The sequence below is a fragment of the Cherax quadricarinatus genome, chromosome 60, assembly GCF_038502225.1.
Source record: "Cherax quadricarinatus isolate ZL_2023a chromosome 60, ASM3850222v1, whole genome shotgun sequence".
Classification (NCBI taxonomy): domain Eukaryota; kingdom Metazoa; phylum Arthropoda; class Malacostraca; order Decapoda; family Parastacidae; genus Cherax; species Cherax quadricarinatus.
In genome coordinates, this window is record NC_091351.1 from 3,149,359 (window position 1) to 3,169,933 (window position 20,575).

General features: G+C 37.2%; 1 long non-coding RNA gene across 1 annotated transcript in view; it reads left to right on the top strand.

The window, feature by feature from the left end:
• The window catches only part of LOC128694375 (uncharacterized), a 29,065-nt gene extending 10,141 nt beyond the window's left edge, over nt 1-18,924 (top strand). Inside the window, exon 4 of the long non-coding RNA XR_008407847.2 lies at nt 18,745-18,924. This is a non-coding gene — a long non-coding RNA (uncharacterized lncRNA). The remainder of the gene's footprint in view (nt 1-18,744) is intronic.
• The last annotated feature ends 1,651 nt before the right edge of the window (nt 18,925-20,575 follow it).

Consider the following 20,575-nt stretch of genomic DNA (forward strand, 5'->3'; position numbering starts at 1 on the left):
TCGCAAACCTTTGTACTTTCTCTAGTTTCCTGACGTGCTTTATCAAGTGCGGGTTCCAAACAGGTGCTGCATACTCCAGTATGGGCCTGACATACACGGTGTACAGTGTCTTGAATGATTCCTTACTAAGGTATCGGAATGCTGTTCTCAGGTTTGCCAGGCGCCCATATGCTGCAGCAGTTATCTGATTGATGTGTGCTTCCGGAGACATGCTCGGTGTTATACTCACCCCAAGATCTTTCTCCTTGAGTGAGGTTTGCAGTCTTTGGCCACCTAGCCTATACTCTGTCTGTGGTCTTCTGTGCCCCTCCCCCATCTTCATGACTTTGCATTTGGCAGGATTAAATTCGAGAAGCCATTTGCTGGACCAGGTGTGTGTGTGTGTGTGTGTGTGTGTGTGTGTGTGTGTGTGTGTGTGCGTGCGTGCGTGCGTGTGTGTACGCGCGCGCATAAGCGCACGAGTGGGTGCTTGTTCGCACGTACATATGTACTCTACGTGTAGGCATGGGTCGATTAACAGCTTCTGGCCCTGATTCTTACCTGGTCGTTATGCATATGTGCGTGCGCGTGTGTGCATGAAACCCATAATCTTTGCATTAACATAAGTCATGACTCTACAAGCTTGACTACGATCCATAAATGTTCTTAACTCGTACCATGACTGAAAATGCTTGTGTCGGTACCCAGGCATAGGCATCCCAAGTACATAACAGAATTATTATAGCTTTTTTGTCGATTCCTTTTAATTTATTCTTGTATGCAGGAAATAACCGATGAGGAATCCTGGGCGTTGCTCTCCAGAGAGATGATTATAACTAGAGTACAGTGTGCCTAGAGTACAGTGTAACTACAAGACAATAATAGAAAAAGTTGACAGAATATCGTAGACCTGAGACAGACACAGATTAACAGACGTCAACACATTACCCCTTTTATCGTACAAAATGAGGCACATCTCTCTTGATCATTCAGCAAAATCAGCGGCTTGGTCACATCTAACTACATATATACTTTAGCAGCAAAAATTTCACATTTTGAATGCTATTCCTACTTGCATACCATTAATAAATCCATGAAATTACAGACAATTCTCTTACAAATGTTCAAGAAATTTCCAACTATTTCACCTGTAATGATCTGTTACAAAAATTATAGTCAACTCTAGCCATTTTTTATGGGGAAATTACGCAGCCACTAACTTTCTTGGTTAGGTGAACGACGAGTTCCAATTCCCGTGTCCATTATGTGACTATTATTTAACTATTATGTAATCTCTGGACTATGTTCACACAAGTGTGTTACACATAATGTGAGATTAACACATGTGAAAATTTTTGTTTTAAAAAAAGAAAAACATTCATTTGTGCTTTCGTATGAATGTAAATTCTTTTGGCTTGAGTCATTAGTTATTCTGCCGCTCGTGCGCGCGCGCGCGCGCACACACACACACACACACACACACACACACACACACACACACACACACACACACACACACACACACACACACACATACATACAGACAGTACAAAAAAAGACAAAGAAAGTTTTTGTAAAAAAAGGTAGTACAGATTATTTCGTCTTCGTAGGTGTGTACATGTATCACTGTAAATCTAAAATGTAGGTGTAAAACTCTGAAGTGTCTCCATTCTCCTTTACCTTAGCTTTTAGATAAATTGAAATACTCGAGCCTAGATTTGTTGTGTTGTGGTTCTCGAATGAGCCCAGGTTGTGCAATTGAAGGATTTTTTTTATAAGGTGTATCTTGCCAATGGAGCATTTTCTGGGACTGAAAAAAAACACCAGTGGCTAATAGTCTTTAAATAAATGTTTTAATTCTGCGTCTTATTCCTACAGTCTATTAGTATTAACACACCTGAACGCGAACAAGATGTTAGTGTCCGAGATTGAGACGTGCTCGGTTTCTCCAGACTATAAGTGAACTTTGTCACACTGTGTTGCGGTGATCAAACGTACGTTGTATGAAATGTGCACAAACTGCTCAGGAACTTTTTATACTCCTACAATGATCGTGCTTGCAATCCTGCAACTTGTATACAAGATGTTCCTATGATTACACTAGTGTTTGTGTGGGCACCAGTTGTTCGAAATTTGAAATATTACATTACTTATCAGTGTTGCTGTTATAATACATTGACTTGACATTTTAAGCTGCCACAAATCTTTTTCCTTTTTTTTTTATCTCTGGGGTGATAAATTTGTGTATATGCCATCAGCCTTACTGCAAGGTAACTTAAAAGGTAACTCCCGTAGGCACTGCATCTATAGTGTAATGTTTCACATCATCACACTACGGAAACTGATGCTTGATAGAGTATGGCAGGAAAACAATCCTGCGTGATGGGTGTATTAGGTAAATACAGTGCTTGCTGTAACCTTGTAAAGTGTGATATGGATCAGTGCATTTGCACTAAATTTGAAGAAAGTGAATTATTCGAGTTGCACAAGATACTACCAGGAAGCTTCTGTTTAAGAGTGGCCAGAGTAAGCGTTGAGTGAAACTAACTTTTCCCACTATAACAGCTTAGTCGGCTCTACGTCATTAAACGACCCATGTATGACAAAAATGTATGTCGCATACAGCCGAGATTCCATGTGAATCCTGGGATGAAACATATTTATGTTCATCTGAAAATGCATTTTTGGATAGAAACTCGTTGCACCAGCCCGCAACAGAGGCTGTTAAATCCACCGATCAATCCGTGTTTAATTGTTCACAGCCAACATGTTAGCTGTACACCGGTTGTTACTTTTATCCGTGTCAGGAGAAAAAAAAACTTCTGTTGTTTAGGTCACAATTAATTATTTTGTTAGATTTAAAAACTGCACGAGGGTTAAGGCAGGAATTCGCACCATAATTATGAATGCTTATATCCCTGAAACAGGAATTAAAGTAAATTATCAGCGTGTGTACACTGAGATGGACTACATGGAGAAACACATGTAACAGGAGACCCCACGGTTCATATCGAGGTTATCTGCTGATAAAGATAAGCTGTATTTATCTTAAACTGTCTAGATAACTGAAATAATGATAGTATAGCACAAGGCTATCCTTCCTTCGTTACTATTGCTAGGATTAACACAACCATCATTGCTACCTCTGTACCTTAGCAAACGCCAGGTACACACGTGAAAGCAACTCTAAAGTACACCTACTGGCAATAGAACAAAGAGCATGAGCCATTATGTAGTAGCTATTCAGACCTATGCTAATTGGGTCCACCCAGCTAGATAATACATAAGTGGCAAATGATGACATCATTCAGAGAACATAGAGCCTACGCAGGAAGCTTTCTCAAGTCAGATGAAATCTGGTTGTATCACAATGTGAAGATTGGAGAGAAGAACGTCGATTATAGTCACTGAATAACAAACAATGAAACAAGAACACGATATTCACTGAATATAGTTGGTATGTTGAGTAGATATATTGCTGAATGTACAAGTACGTGATGGTTTTTGACGGTGCCTGTGGTTGAAAACCAGCGTAGTCAGAGGATCTGCCATCTGGAAGCTGTCTGGGTATTTTGTTAGACGTCTTAAGAGCAGTTTCATCATACGTTTGTATTCTTTTTCCCCTTTTCAGGAGAATTTCACTGCCTGGAGCACTCATTGTCCGTATCATCTATTAGTGCTGCGCATTTATGCTCGTTAAACATAAATGGTCATGCACCATGTTCCCTAGTGAGTGACTCGAATTATTTGGGGCCAACAAGCACAGCACAAATAATGTATAAAAACTACTCAGATTTCCAGCACCGTATTCCATCCTATAAATATATTCTGATATTGTATTGACAGACCGTCAGCAAAACCTCTCGCGTTGGAAGATAATTTTATAAAAAGGAATATTACTCGATCTTGTTTAAGCAATGAGGGACGTGACGTTAACTCTTCATTCCGAATATTTTTGTCTTAATCGGTTCATGCCGCGATAAATTGTGAGAATTACGAAATGACATGATCTGAATACATTTGTATGAGCGGTAATAAGGTTTTAAGTTTTGTTTGTAAAAAATACTGTGTGACATCACGACTTTTTCACTTGCATTTTTATTGCATTTTTATTCTTCAGATGTAAAATTCATTATCTTTTATAATCATTATATCAATTAGTTTTTTTTAATTTACAAAATATTCATTCGTATATGACAGTTGCCGAATCTACTCTTGTTACGATATATTGTTCTCTTCTTATGGAAGACCGATGCTTCTTTTCCCTTTGTGACTGAATCGTGTAGCAATGGAACACCAATTTGCCATAGGAAGGGGTGAAAATTGCCAAACATTGCTGTGTGATGCCACAGGTACGTCACTCGATCACACTTGAGGTGTTATACATAACCTTAAATGTGTATATAACACTTGAGGTGCTGTATACATTTAAGTCTTGCCCCGTCGTCTTTGCTTACGTCTCAGACGATATCCGCATTTTTTAATGTTTTTTCTGCGGTTATCTTGTATAAGTGATCACTTGCGTTTGTGATTATACACACACACACACACACACACACACACACACACACACACACACACACACACACACACACACACACACACACACACACACACACACATACACACACACATACATACATGCACTATATATATATATATATATATATATATATATATAGATATATATATATATATATATATATATATAATATATATATAGATATAATAAAATACAAGGCATTTTTTAAATGTTAAAAATTCGGAATACATATATTTTCATTAAAGTCATGCAAGTGAAATTAATTAACGTTGAACTAAGATAGGGCTTGTAAGATTAAACAAAATTAACGTTAATCTTAGCGGGGTTTGGCTGGTAAGTTATACTTGATGCATAATTAAAAAGGTGCACACTGATAATTCTTAAATATAGCTTATCAACGAATACGATAAAATACTCTAATTTTTTTTTTTTTCAATTTGGCTTGATCAACTCTGCCTAAGAAATTGCGTAGTTTTTCTTTCCACTTTCACTTTGTCGAGGCGTTCTGGTCACCACCCCCTCAAGGGAGGTTCCTTGATCCTGGTGAAGGGCTCTTGATCTAAGGAATTAGATCTGTGATCCAGTTCCCTGAATTGAGCCTGAATGCCTTCCATCCCCCCCACATGCGCTGTATAATCCTCTGGGTTTAGCGCTCCCCCATGATTATAATAATCCTGTCACCACCAGCTGAGCCACAACATCCCAGGATCACACTGAATCTCTGTTAGTCTTATTTAATGTGGAAGAGCACTTTAGGTTAATATGGAAAATAATATGTAATATGATGCATGTCTTGTAGCGGGGTGTCCTCCAGGGGTCTTTCAAACCGTTATATAATACTAGATTTTTTTCTCTAGAGCACTGAATTATTTTTCGTGAAGCAGTAAACCCTCTCGGATTCACAAACAGTGATGAATTTTATTTTCCAAATCCAATAATCGCCTGTTATCCTTCCTCCTTTCAACTCTACGTTGGATCACCTTAAAGCGGTGGAGTGGAGATAGAAACCTCGTCTCAGGGAGGAGTGAAACTCTCCCTAAGAATCAAGCAACTATATCGCAAATGGTGGGATATTTTCCATTTTGTCTAAATTTTCTGACACTGTCAATGACACAGAAAGCATTGTATGTAAGGATTGTATAATGTAAATGAGACTTCGAGTAGATTAACCTGTTTTGTGATTATGGTTTCTGCAATATAACAAGAGAAGAAGTCCACTATTATAGCGTAAATTTGATAATGCCAGAAAAAGTAAATGTTTAAAGCAATGAAAAAACTATTTGTCTCTCGCTTATTAGGCGAAATATTAGTTAATCGCTATACAGACACTATCTGTATTCGCCTAACTGCTATAAATAAGAATATTTAAAAAAATGAATACCATATGTGATTAACAATAATGCAGTGATGCAATAAATCACTTTTATTTCACAAAATTTTACAGAAAATGTATATAGGCCCATTATATACATTTAGATAGAGCCAATAATACAAGCGTTTTACGACTCAACTTAAAACGTATTAACCATGATGTGCCTAAAATATTTTGAATTTTGAGTTTATGCCAGATATAGAGGAAAAGTCTAAAATTTATTTTTATAGGTACACACACACGCACACGCACACACACGCACACACACACCCCTACCTGAAAAGATATGAACATAAAAATCAACCAAAATATTTAAGAGCCAAGAGAAGTCACCAAAGGACACTTCCAGTTGGCCTTCCAAGTGTGTAGCAGTAATTTCCTGGAAGACATTAAGCTGCCCCTGCAGTTCCCGTTACATTTCATAGATCGTCGACGTCTGGCACATAAGATCTTATTTAAACCTCTTTCTGACTCTTGCTCTTATTCCTTCCTACCGACCCTATCGCTGAAATCTTTCCCACCTACAACACCTGCGTAGCAGCCGTACATAGCTATCATTACACCCTCACAGCCTACACACAACGTAGCCAGTGTTAAAACCATACCATGTGCAGGATGCAGCAAATCCTACGTTGGTGAAAATTTTCATGATTTTCCAACTAGAATCCCAGAAGACATAAATAGCTATAGGGACCATAACCATAATAACTCCTATATAAAACGGAGACGCTGACTTTTCTCTTAGAGATAAACGCAAGTGTGTGTGTCAGCCGCTGTTAAACGGTGCAGTAACACCAGTGCACAGAATAGCCTTTTATATGCACCTCCATTTAATACATACACATGGTATAAATAAACCTTTGGTTAGACACACGGGTAAACACTAGCACAAATTAAACATTCGAAGTGAGAGAGATCCGTGGACTGATACGTCTTCCTATAAATGCGTCCTGGTATTTGCTCACGTGTTTAACCAACCTACCAACACAAACCTAGCTCAATCATTCTAACAAAATCCCACAATTAAGCCAAGCTTGCTGCTGGGTAACTCGGCTCTCTTAACTCAGCCGACCCTGAACCCCAGCTGACAGGTCTCTCCAGGATCACTTATGTTTGTGATGTTTATAGACTTGATACACGTCACGCGCGTAATAAAAAAAAACAACTGTTACGTGCATTTTGCATTAAAACAACTAGCATATAACTAGATGGAATACAAATAAAATAACTAGATGGAATACAAATAAAATTGGACACAGCGAGCACATCCCTGCTAATGTAGTTGTGAACAGAGTAGCTACTGAAATTGGTAATTGTTTTGGTGATAACATAAGTAATCAAATAATTAATTAGTTTCGACAAGGCAGTTCAATGAAAGAAACTTAGTAAAAATATAGAACTTATCGTCTACCCCAAAAACTTGCTGACAATAACTCCCACAATAACTGTACCAGCCTACGCATAACTGGAAAACAAACTTAAGTCAGTGGAAAAGTGAACATATAGTCGGTGGAAACATGTTATCTCTTTATAAACATTATCCTATTTGTACATCTGTTCCCCTCAAGGGAGGTTCCTTGACGCTGGTGAGGGGCTCTTGATCGAGGGAATTGGATCTGTGCTCCGGTTCCCTGAAATAAGCCTGAATACCTTCCATCCCCCACATGTGCTGCATAATCTTACGGATTTAACGCTCTTCCATGATAATTATATGCACATCTGTTCTAATACACCTGTTTGACCAACTGTTCTTGTACACCTGTGTACAATCTGTTTACACATGTTTACGTACATCCGTTTGCACATTAATTTATAAAAGCTATTTACACAGTCTGTTCACACGATGTATTTACATTTGTTTACACACATCTGTCCACACACATCTGTTTACATTCACAGATATGTTATATACAGTCACACACATGTTCACACACACTGTTTACTCTTACAATATGCTTACAATCTATACACAATCTGTTTACATACAATCTACTTACATATAATATTTACATACAATCTACTTACATATAATATTTACATACAATCTATTTACATATACTGTTTACACACCTGTTGAACCCATTTTTACATTTACACTATATATACACGTTAATATTCAAACTTAGACAACTGTTTACAAACTCTCATGGTTCATGAATTCGAGAAAAACTAAAATTATGATTTTTAGTATTGTGTTTCCTAACATACAAAATCAAAATGGGAGGCAGACAGGAGACAATAAATGTTATGTTGTAGGTTATTGACTATCCCGTTGTGTTTAAAGTCATTTAATAAGTGTTATTTGACGTTTAACGACAGTTTTATCATTGTTTTATAAAAGGCTGGACGAGGAAAATTCAATTAACAAATATAAAGGTTAAATTTGTTGGGATGTTTGACCTTCGTTACGACCTGTTGTTGGGTTTTAGTGAAATTACATTTTTTTATTAATATATAAATGATTTTATCATTGTTACTGTTTGTTATTTGTCTTCTTATACTGAGGCATGCATTCACCGTCACTTATTTCATACTTGTCATGCCAAACGTGTGTTCATATCAGTCCAAAAGTCCAACGGAACTTCTGTATCCTCATCTCTAAGTCCGGCTAAGCAGGCTTTCCTTCGTGTAAACGTGGCCTTGCTCACACTCCAACACCACTTTTGGTTACAAAAGATATTTGTCTCCATTTGTCGCTGAGTGGCCAAACCATCTCAACAACCACTCCTCAGCCCTCGGAATTATACTTTTGGTAACCCCACGGCCCACACCTCATCTCCATGGTCTGAATTCTCTGCATAATTTTCATTCCACACATCGCGCTCTAACACATCTCCACTATCTCCAGGAACCTAGTTTCGCTTAAAACCTATGCATCACACCCATATAGCAGTGTTATATGCGTGTGTTGCATTTTCCCTTTTGTCTATATGGATAGTTTTTTTTTGTCTCCACAGATGCCTCAATGCACCACCCATCATTATTTTTATCCTCGTCTATGGTTTACTCGTTTTTCTTAGACCCATCCGCCATCAGGTCCACTACCAAATATCTTAACACATTAATTTACTCCCTCCAATGTGGTATCCAGTTCTTCATTACCAAAATATTTCATTATTCATCCTGCTCTTTCCTATGCTAACTTTTAAAGCATTTCCTTCTTTTCCATAGCATCCCAAATTCTTCCAATATTTTCAACTCCTATCCGGAATTTCCCTAAAAGAAGAATGCCATTAGCAAAGAGAAACTATAACAACTCCCACTTTCGATGTAATTTGCTTTCTTTTAATCCCTCACCTCTCCCAAACACACTATCATTAAATTATTTTACAGCTACCTTTGTAAATAACAAAAAAAGGCACAACACCGTGACTGGAACAATACACAAATAACCCGCACATAGGAGAGAGGTCCAAGCCGGACCGAAACGTCGTCGTAAGCTCCTCTCTCCTATATGCGGGTTATTTGTGTACCTCTGTAAATATGCTTAACAACAATGATATCACACATTCCTGTCTAAGATCTTTTACTGGAAAATTATTTCTCTCATTCCTACATTCTCTAACCAGAGCCTCGGTATCCATGTAAAAATACTAGTGCATGACCTCCCAAAATAAGTTAGAAACTCGTGTTTTTAAAAGCAAAACCATTCCTCACCAGTGTAATAATTCTACCATACAATTTACTCTGTATACTTAGCGCTTATTTCCCTATAATTCTTAATCGTTCTTGTCCCTAATTCCCTTACAGAAAGGAATTGTACATGTTCTCTCCCAGTCTTTAGGTACCTGCCGTTCTTTCATGCACCTGTTGAGCACCAACTTTTCCGAAAACTATATCCCCACAGGCTTTTAACATTTTCGACTTAATCCCTTCTATCCCAGCTCCTCTACCTTCTTTCATTCCACAAACTACCTCACGCATTTTCTTTCATCCTCACATACGACACTTCCTTACTACAAGATATTTATTCCCTGAGCCATTCATGGAATCACTTTCCCCCTTTCTGCATCAACATTTAAATCTCAAAATATTCTATTTACTAAATGTGGCTTATCAGTTCTTACACAAACCTAAATTATTGCCATGTTTGTATTGTCTCTTAGATAAACAATACACAATTAAACTGTGTGTGTTAGTGTTATAATTTATTTTCTTCGTTTATTATACGTCAATCCTATGAGACTAGGAAAATTTTAAGTAAAATATATCTTTGTGTAAAATATGAAGAGAAGCATTAACAATATTATTTACTTTATAGACGATATTAAAACTGGTAATAATATTTAAGTTAATGCTAAACTAATTTTTCTTTTTGTAGATAGTATTAAAGTATTTTTTATCATCATCTCTCGTTACTCCGTTAACATATCGGAATATATTTTACATTCTCGTCTATTTCAGTATAGAAACACCATCCAGTCGGTCCCATTTGGCAAGTAGCGTAATCCACATGAACAAATGTTATTGTTTGCCCTCACTCTGTGTAAAAACTGCCAACGAGCGGGGGGGGGGACATTGCTTTTTGGCCGCTGCATGTGATAAATATTGAAAGTTTTCATTAGCTGCATAAAACATACCGTCACAATATCATGCCATGTATAGATGTTGACCACGTTCGTCTGGCTACGCATCACTATTTTTATACTGGATTAAATACGTGGACGGTTTGCATATATATATAAATATATGCATATTGTGTGTATAAAATTATATCTAAAAATATTAATAGAAGAAGGAAACTAGTGTCCCTCTTCAGCGGAATGTTTCATGAATTTAATAAAGGAATTCTGGCCACAACCCGGAATACAAGATCAAATGGAAAATTATCATGGTAGGTTATAAGGTAATTAACGGCCGCATGATGCTGCTGCTTTCTTAGCAATGCTTATTTTATTACATATGAATGATCTATTCATTTTCGGTCTTGACACGAGTGCATTTCTGATGGATCTGCAGATGAAAGTGGAGCGCCTACCCAACACTCGGGTAATCTGATCACGTACTCGAGGTGAGAATAAGAGAGAAGTCCGGAGTGGATGTACCACTTGCTGGGCATATTCAGTCTGCCGCAACACGTGTCTTCACGGACGTGGATCCTTCAAGGTCACGGAGAGGGCGGAAGGGGTAACCCGATGCCGGTAAAGGTCTCTTGAGCAATGAAATTGTAGCTCTCCTCTTCTTACTTCGTTACAAATAGATGCTTTTTAGTCCCCAGGCGCTGTCCAACCACAACGGGATTAGAGTTTCCCCAAGAAAATAATAATAATCTAAAGACGTGAAGATTATTGCAAGTTATAGCGACGTAGTGACATGTCTGGAAGGCTTTTTATTTGTCAAGAGAGATAAAGGAAGACATCTGAAGCCGGTCTTAGTCATATGATTACCCAGTTAGTGGAGATTTAAGTCATTTGGCAGAGGCCTTCAACTGGTCTACCATTCCACCAAGTAGAATAAATTTAAAATGCGAAGCGATATTGACAGATATAATACATAGGCACATGTGATCGAAAACTTAATAGGCAGCATATGACTCAAATGGGCTCACTTGTAAGCGAAAAGATGAAGAAAAAATATGGCATTACAAGATACATATTGACCATAAATCAATCACAAACACAAGATGCTTCCTCGAGGTCTGAGCACCAGTCTCGAGTCGGTGGAACCACCATTTTTAGATTTAATGCTTCTTGTACAGTGAGTTACTTTCCAAAGAATTGGAGCTAGCCTCCTCTTCCTCGGATTAAACCTGATTAGCAATAAACCCTACGAGTTTAGCTTTTTTTTTATACTCGTAATGTAAAGTATTTCGTTACAAAGTGGAATCTTAAACTTGCTTTGTGTGTTGCATGTTCCGTGTCAAGTTTCTATATTATGAAAGATATTGTTACCTGAATTATATGTGAAGAAAATTAATTTTTATGGTGAAGCGCTTGATCCGTAGTCGTTATACAGCTCTCGGGGAATGGGAAGAAATCAAATGTAATCCGAGGAAAATAAAAGTATTGTACCTGTTCTTAGTTCCAGAAGTCATCGTCCCCGACGATCAGGCCTAGCTCAGATTCCTTCAATCATTTCGTAAGACAACACCTCGGCTCTTTCCTCGACGGGTGTCAATAGAGAAGTAACTTAAACATAACGTCATCTAAAAATGGAGCTATTGTTTTACTCTATTGCTGGAGACTTTATTGCCGTACGAGCTGCCTCGGCGTTGCAATTAGCAACTGATAACATAATTAACGCTTAGTGAGCTGGAAAAACTATCGTTTTAAGGACATTTTAGTTCATATGAGCGTCTGGGGCAGTTAATACTCTGCAATAAAGACAACACATGAAACACCTTGGATACTGAGAGAGCCCTAATGGGCGAAATTTCTCCTAATTAATGTCTAAAGTGTTGCACCATGTCTCGGTATTGATTTACCTTGTACTTATACTAATTGAGCGACTTCATATAGACACTTACGTCCTGCTGCTTAATTGATACTAAAAGTAAACACATCACAACACAGCCTGTTCTCACACCGTACATAACAAGCTTATTGTTACCATCGCATGTGAAATACTGTTAATTATGTCTGATCGGGAGAGAAATTGTCAAATTATTTTGGAGAAACCAATTTGTTTAATAAAACTGGCCCATGATAACTTACACAACCCAAACTTTGAGGAAAACACATCAGCGATTATAGTTTAAAGCTGTCCAGATGATGCATTTTCCAGTTGTTGCACAGAACTGAATAAAGTTTGTTCCTAAACAGCTTAAACCTGTGAAATGTTCCAGCCATTTCGTTCAAGTTGATTAATGCATTAACAGGTCTTATATTTTTTTTCTCAGAAAGATCTAAACATGTAGGGTTCCTATATCTCCTGTGGAATGGGAGGTACTCAGTTTCGATCCAAGCAAGGGGAAGATGAGTCCAGTTACTTGGATCAAGTGCCACCTCACCAGCATCAAAGGCAGAATAATGCCAAATGATGCAATGCCATTTAGAGATTAAAAGTGAAAAATGGCATCCTCATATACCATTAAACGTTTGAAGCAACGCCACGGAGAGTTTTGGAAGTAATCAGGGCATGCGAATTTGCCAATTGTTCCAAGAATTTAGCCCTAGTTACCGTACATAAGCCGATTGGTGCGAGGCATTCTCGAGTTGAGAGAAACTACATTAATAAATTGGAGGAACAGAAAAAAAATCAGGGTCATTGAAAGTTTAACCTTACGGGTAACCTAATGAGCTTCATAGCTCCAACCTTTTTAGCAAACTCTTTGATTTGAACTTAACAGTTGTTCACAGTCCCCAGTCACCTGCCCGCTCTCTCTCGGCCCTCACTCTGCCTGTATATTACCACATATAAACTATGTGGTACATAAATAACCCACACTTAGGAGACTGAAATCTATAACGACGTTTTGGTTGTTCATGAATGATATACAATACCGACAAGATGAGAATTACACATATGCAACATCTGGGTATCTTTAATGTAGACGTTTCGCCATCCAGTAGCTTTATCATTACAAATTCAACGATATTTGCGTTGATAAAGCCAATGAATGGCGAAACGTCTACATTAAAGATACTCAGATGTTGCATATGTGTCTAATTCCCTACGTTTTGGTTCTACCTGGAGTTTACCTGGAGAGAGTTCCGGGGGTCAACGCCCCCGCGGCCCGGTCTGTGACCAGGCCTCCTACTCTGATCATTAACCAGTCACGAGTGACAAGACTTAAAAAGGTTTGGCCTCTCAGCGAAGCGATGTATTAATGGTGCCCATTCTGCCTTCCTGTTGTTGTTGTACAGCATCTAATCAAACCATCATGCAGTCGTAACTCAGTCTAACCAGCATCGTCCATTTTATATTTAACCTTAGCCCCTAAAAAAACTGAAGTGCCATATTTTCCCTTCGTTTTACTTTTCACTTTTAGTGTCAGTTTTTCTGTGCCACGTTTGTGTGCACACTTTTACTGAGCCATTTTTGCATGTGCTATATTTACCATGCAGCGTCTACATTCTCTGTTTATTAAAGGAATAGATAGGCCGAAGCGTCGTCTAATAATAAAGGTTCTCTCCTCGCTTTTCACTGCATAGTTTAATTTTCCTCTAATGGAAGTTGTGTAGTCGTACTGGTGTAGTATATCAAGCCTGTCGTAGTGACGCAGGAAAACCTTGTCTTGACATAGTACATACACACCTGAGCGTTGATTTTCTATGTGGACATTATCCTGTTGACGTAGATTAACGCTGGAGGTCTGTTGCTTGTCAAATTAATTTTCTCTCCCTTTTGTTGATCTGTCGTTAGAGAATTACCGGAGAACCAAATGGAAGGACCATCTGTAGCAATACTAGGGTACAGCACTGTCACTAAAGGGGTTTATATCGTACAAGGTAACTAGTAGCGACAACTGTATAAAGAAAACACATGTGCAACATATAGTGAACAGTTATTTAAAATATAATTGAGAAGAGTGGAATGCGACTTCGTAAAGCTTTTCGGATTTTCTAATCTATGGTGTATGACCCATGTGGTAGATGACCCATAAGTACCCATAAAATATAATCCTGTGATTTGTTCAAGACGATATTTTCTCCTAATGATATTTTTAATAGGATATTGTTATGATCATTACCTAAAAGAAGAAGCCTAATGGAACTTCTGCCACTTCAACCCTGTGCTGCTGTCTATAGTTTAGTAGTTTTGTTCTAACTGAAACCAATCCATACTAGTACCATGAGTGACGACATGGATGTTGAAGCGTTGCTTGGTTCGTCTCTGCCGCCGGGTTGGTAGACATAACGAGGATATCTTTTGTCATCCTGTTAGGTGTTCAGTATTCGGATTTATAGGTTTTTATAACCCAACTCTGTTGGATTTACAGGTGGTTGAAGATTAATGGTATCGGAGAAACGACACAGGTGGAGAGGAAGCTTTCATTGTGAGTGTCTCGTTCATTAGAGCCTCAAGTCAAAGGGAAACGTTGTCACGGTAGAAGTTTGTTTTATACTCGTGTCTTCTTTATTGGTTAACAATAAGCCGTTGTATACATTCATTGTGTTATTTAAGAAATAATATTCAGAAAGTCGTAACACGAACGTAATGGTAATTCCACAAATTATATTAGATTTTCTTTTAGACAACCTAACAATGTAATTATATTTCATGGTCTCTGTATAATACATGTATTTTGGTAATTTGTAAGTTTCCCCCCAAAATATTAAATTAATTTTAATGTAATTAGAAATTCATTAATATGTAAATTGCAGCGTCCCTAATGATAACCCACCTTGACAAATATTTTAAAGGAATATTCTTTATTTAATTATCTCATTTCCGTTCAGTTCGTGATTGTACCCACCAAAGCTTACACCATTATCAACCCTTATTTTAACATTTTAGAGAATTCAACAGAAATATTGTGAAGGAAACCAGCTATAATTTTTAAAAGCGACTTTTTTAATGGAAAGAAAAAAGTGCATTGTTAGCGTCGTTTTCATTACTTAATGATTCTCTACCCCAATTAGATATTCATTCAATCATTGAATTTAGATTATTAGGAGCATACGATTCTGTACTAACAACAAGAATATCGCAAACTTAAAAAAAAAATTAACCTTAGTTAATTTTAATACACATGCATCAAGATCACAGTAAACAGGTGATATAATATACATAACCTTTGAGAACTTCCAAGCGCTTTCGTGATTTCTCACATTATAAAGGACATGTAAAAGTAACAGAAAGTAGAAGGCTTGTAAGGCTGAGGTGTCACCTGATCTACGACATGACACCCGTGCCAGTATGATGCGGGTGGGTATGTCAAGGACCTGTCACTCACGTCTTAAATTCTTTCCAAATTATATTAATTATTGATTAATCTTATTTTCTAATCCAAATTATTATTCACACGCAATTATTATTATATATATATATATATATATATATATATATATATATATATATATATATATATATTATGCAATAAGATCACAGTAAACAGGTGATTTCAAAATATGCAAAACAACCACTCTGAAAGAATAGAGAAATTCCAAGCGCTTTCGTGACTACTCACATTATCATAGTTCCTTGATAATGTGAGTAGTCACGAAAGCGCTTGGAATTTCTCTATTCTTTCAGAGTGGTTGTTTTGCATATATATATATATATATATATATATATATATATATATATATATATATATATATATATATATATATATAATATTGAGGCATTACGTAGAATGAAAGGGGGTAAAGCAGCTGGAACTGATGGGATCATGACAGAAATGTTAAAAGCAGGGGGGGGATATAGTGTTGGAGTGGTTGGTACTTTTGTTTAATAAATGTATGAAAGAGGGGAAGGTACCTAGGGATTGGCAGAGAGCATGTATAGTCCCTTTATATAAAGGGAAAGGGGACAAAAGAGATTGTAAAAATTATAGAGGAATAAGTTTACTGAGTATTCCAGGAAAAGTATATGGTAGAGTTATAATTGAAAGAATTAGAGGTAAGACAGAATGTAGAATTGCGGATGAGCAAGGAGGCTTCAGAGTGGGTAGGGGATGTGTAGATCAAGTGTTTACATTGAAGCATATATGTGAACAGTATTTAGATAAAGGTAGGGAAGTTTTTATTGCATTTATGGATTTAGAAAAGGCATATGATAGAGTGGATAGAGGAGCAATGTGGCAGATGTTGCAAGTTTATGGAATAGGTGGTAAGTTACTAAATGCTGTAAAGAGCTTTTATGAGGAAAGTGAGGCTCAGGTTAGGGTGTGTAGAAGAGAGGGAGACTACTTCCCGGTAAAAGTAGGTCTTAGACAGGGATGTGTAATGTCACCATGGTTGTTTAATATATTTATAGATGGGGTTGTAAAAGAAGTAAATGCTAGGGTGTTCGGGAGAGGGGTGGGATTAAATTATGGGGAATCAAATTCAAAATGGGAATTGACAGTTACTTTTTGCTGATGATACTGTGCTTATGGGAGATTCTAAAGAAAAATTGCAAAGGTTAGTGGATGAGTTTGAGAATGTGTGTAAAGGTAGAAAGCTGAAAGTGAACATAGAAAAGAGTAAGGTGATGAGGGTATCAAATGATTTAGATAAAGAAAAATTGGATATCAAATTGGGGAGGAGGAGTATGGAAGAAGTGAATGTTTTCAGATACTTGGGAGTTGACGTGTCGGCGGATGGATTTATGAAGGATGAGGTTAATCATAGAATTGATGAGGGAAAAAAGGTGAGTGGTGCGTTGAGGTATATGTGGAGTCAAAAAACGTTATCTATGGAGGCAAAGAAGGGAATGTATGAAAGTATAGTAGTACCAACACTCTTATATGGATGTGAAGCTTGGGTGGTAAATGCAGCAGCGAGGAGACGGTTGGAGGCAGTGGAGATGTCCTGTCTAAGGGCAATGTGTGGTGTAAATATTATGCAGAAAATTCGGAGTGTGGAAATTAGGAGAAGGTGTGGAGTTAATAAAAGCATTAGTCAGAGGGCAGAAGAGGGGTTGTTGAGGTGGTTTGGTCATTTAGAGAGAATGGATCAAAGTAGAATGACATGGAAAGCATATAAATCTATAGGGGAAGGAAAGAGGGGTAGGGGTCGTCCTCGAAAGGGTTGGAAAGAGGGGGTAAAGGAGGTTTTGTGGGCGAGGGGCTTGGACTTCCAGCAAGCGTGCGTGAGCGTGTTAGATAGGAGTGAATGGAGACGAATGATACTTGGGACCTGACGATCTGTTGGAGTGTGAGCAGGGTAATATTTAGTGAAGGGATTCAGGGAAACCGGTTGTTTTCTTATAGTCGGACTTGAGTCCTGGAAATGGGAAGTACAATGCCTGCACTTTAAAGGAGGAGTTTGGGATATTGGCAGTTTGGAGGGATATGTTGTGTATCTCTATACGTATATGCTTCTAAACTGTTGTATTCTGAGCACCTCTGCAAAAGCAGTGATAATGTGTGAGTGTGGTGAAAGTGTTGAACGATGATGAAAGTATTTTCTTTTTGGGATTTTCTTTCTTTTTTGGGTCACCCTGCCTCGGTGGGAGACGACCAACTTGTTGAAAAAAAAAAATATAAAATACAAATTTTAATTAGTAACTTTATAATTAATTATTCTGAATAAAACAGAGCCAGGGTTAATCAAGTAAAAGACAGTTTTTACCCAAGGTAAAAATCATTTTAGAATTTACTAATCTTGTCTTCAGGCAAAAAGTACTTCATTAGTCCCACATACAAATTGGAACGTTGCTCATTTACATATAATGGGGGAGCGAAATTTCATTCCTCGCTTCTGGTTATTTCAAGGAGAAACTAAAGCTTTTATATTTCCCCTTTACAATTACCGTTATTAGACCTTGGTTGACTCTAGGCACATTTGCCTATGTAGGCCTATGTAGGCCTCACCCTCAGTACTAATGTATCTTCATGCATTTTTTTTATTTCATTAATATTTCTTTATTGAACCTACATTCAATTAGTTTTTTAATTCTCTAACTGTATTAATTCAAAACTTAGAAAACTTTAAATCTTGTCAGTTAAATTAACAATGGATATACGTAATATTAGCGATTTGTACCTTATATATATATATATATATATATATATATATATATATATATATATATATATATATATATATATATATATATATATATATATATATATATATATATATATATATATATATATATATATATATATATATATATATATATATATATATATATATATATATATATATATATATATATATATATATATATATATATATATATATATATTGTGTGTGTGTAATACAAGATATTAATTCTTATTTTTAAACAGATTTTATATTGACAAACATTATTGCAGGCACTCTAGGCCTGGTCAAAGGCCGGGCCGCGAGGGCGTTGACCACCTGGAACCCTCTCCAGGTATACAGTGCCCCAGGAACTGTACCGAATGAATAATGGATGCTTAATGGATAATACGGCCCTGCCTTTTCCCGTAAATATAATTCACTTCAATCCCTTAAGGTTTTCTTTAATTAAATGAGAAGTTAAGTGCTGTTCTTAATACCTTAAAACATGTATACTTGTATTCGGTCAGTGTTTTAATGGTTTGGTTTTTATTCCTTAAAATATAAATGTCATCTAATAGGTAGTGGAATTAATAATATATTTAATTACTACATGTACAAGGTATACAGGCCTAGCTGACATCAGTGACGTGCTACTATTTAGAAAGCCGCTTGTTATGCTGAGCATTTCGGACAAATTAGGTCAGTTTTGTCCCAGGATGCGACCCACACCAGTCCACTAACACCCAGGTACCCATTTTACTGATGGGAAACATAGACAACCAGTTTAAAGAAACACGCCCAATGTTTCTACCCTCGCCGTGTGAAGCGAGAGCTTCAGCCACCAGGCCACGGGACACCGCATTGTAACTGTTAGGAGAAACACACAAATTTCTCCATAATGGCCTTAGTCATATACATGACCCTCGATCACATGACCAATATCTCCACTAAACTAGTCCTCATATTATTACAAAATACTATAAGTATTATGTACAATTGGATGTACAAAATATATACACTTGTGTACATGTCTTTGTATATACAATGTGATATAAATTATATTCATTAGTGTTCTAGATTGGTAATGTACAGCCGAAATGGAGCTTTAATAACGCTCGCGTAGTCATTAGGTTTTTTACTCTATGAAAGCAACTAACAAATCTTTCATGCTATACAATGGCAGTAAATATATCGTTTGATCGAAATTTATAAATCTGTAACCTTTTCTGGTGCAGGCCAGAGGGAATAAACCAGTTTGATATTTGATTGGCATGCTTATCTTGAATTTTGTCACAATACCGTAACTGCAATTTCTCTGGAATAAGCCACAAATTGAGAGGGTTTTAGACGAAGTTTTGGTTCTACTTGGACCATGTCAAGTCGCAACTTGATAATTGTCCAAGACGATTTTGGAATGAAAAGGAAATTGTAGTGGTGAGTTGTGCAATCTGACCAAACGCCAGTGAACATTTCTTGTGCTTATTTTAAGCTAATTTCTCATGCTTACGTCATTTATTTGCTAGGTCAATTTAGTGGAGTTTCTTAGCAAACTTTGCCATTTAAATCATACAGATGCACCATTAGAGTAAAAGCAATAATACATAGTCTCAGACATTTCTAATCATAAACTGGAACCCGTGAGAACTCAAGACAAAATGGGTAAAATACCAGTGTTTACATGTCTGCTTAGGAGGACGGGATGGTGTTATGTCATGAGTGTTGCAGCGAGGAAGAGATTGTCATGAGTGTTGCAGCGAGGAAGAGATTGTCATGTGTTGCAGCGAGGAAAAGATTGGTTCGAGTGGAATGGTAAAGTACAAAATCAAGTGATCCCAGGCACGATGTGGAATATTATGGATTGAATAACCAGTGAAGAATCTTGTTGATGTTGTGGAATGGAAAATAAAAATCAAAGACCGATCGAGGGGTTGTTGAGAGGGGTCGTGTGAAACGGATGGAGCAAGATAGGTTAATTGAAAGGGTGAATAAATCTTCGGTAAGGTTGAAGGGGACGTTCAGTGAAGGGCTTGTGGGTGTCCAAGTGAGGTGGAGAAGGTCTATAAGAGCGTTCCAGATCTGAATGAATGTGGTCTTGGAAGTATTTCCAAGACCACATTCATT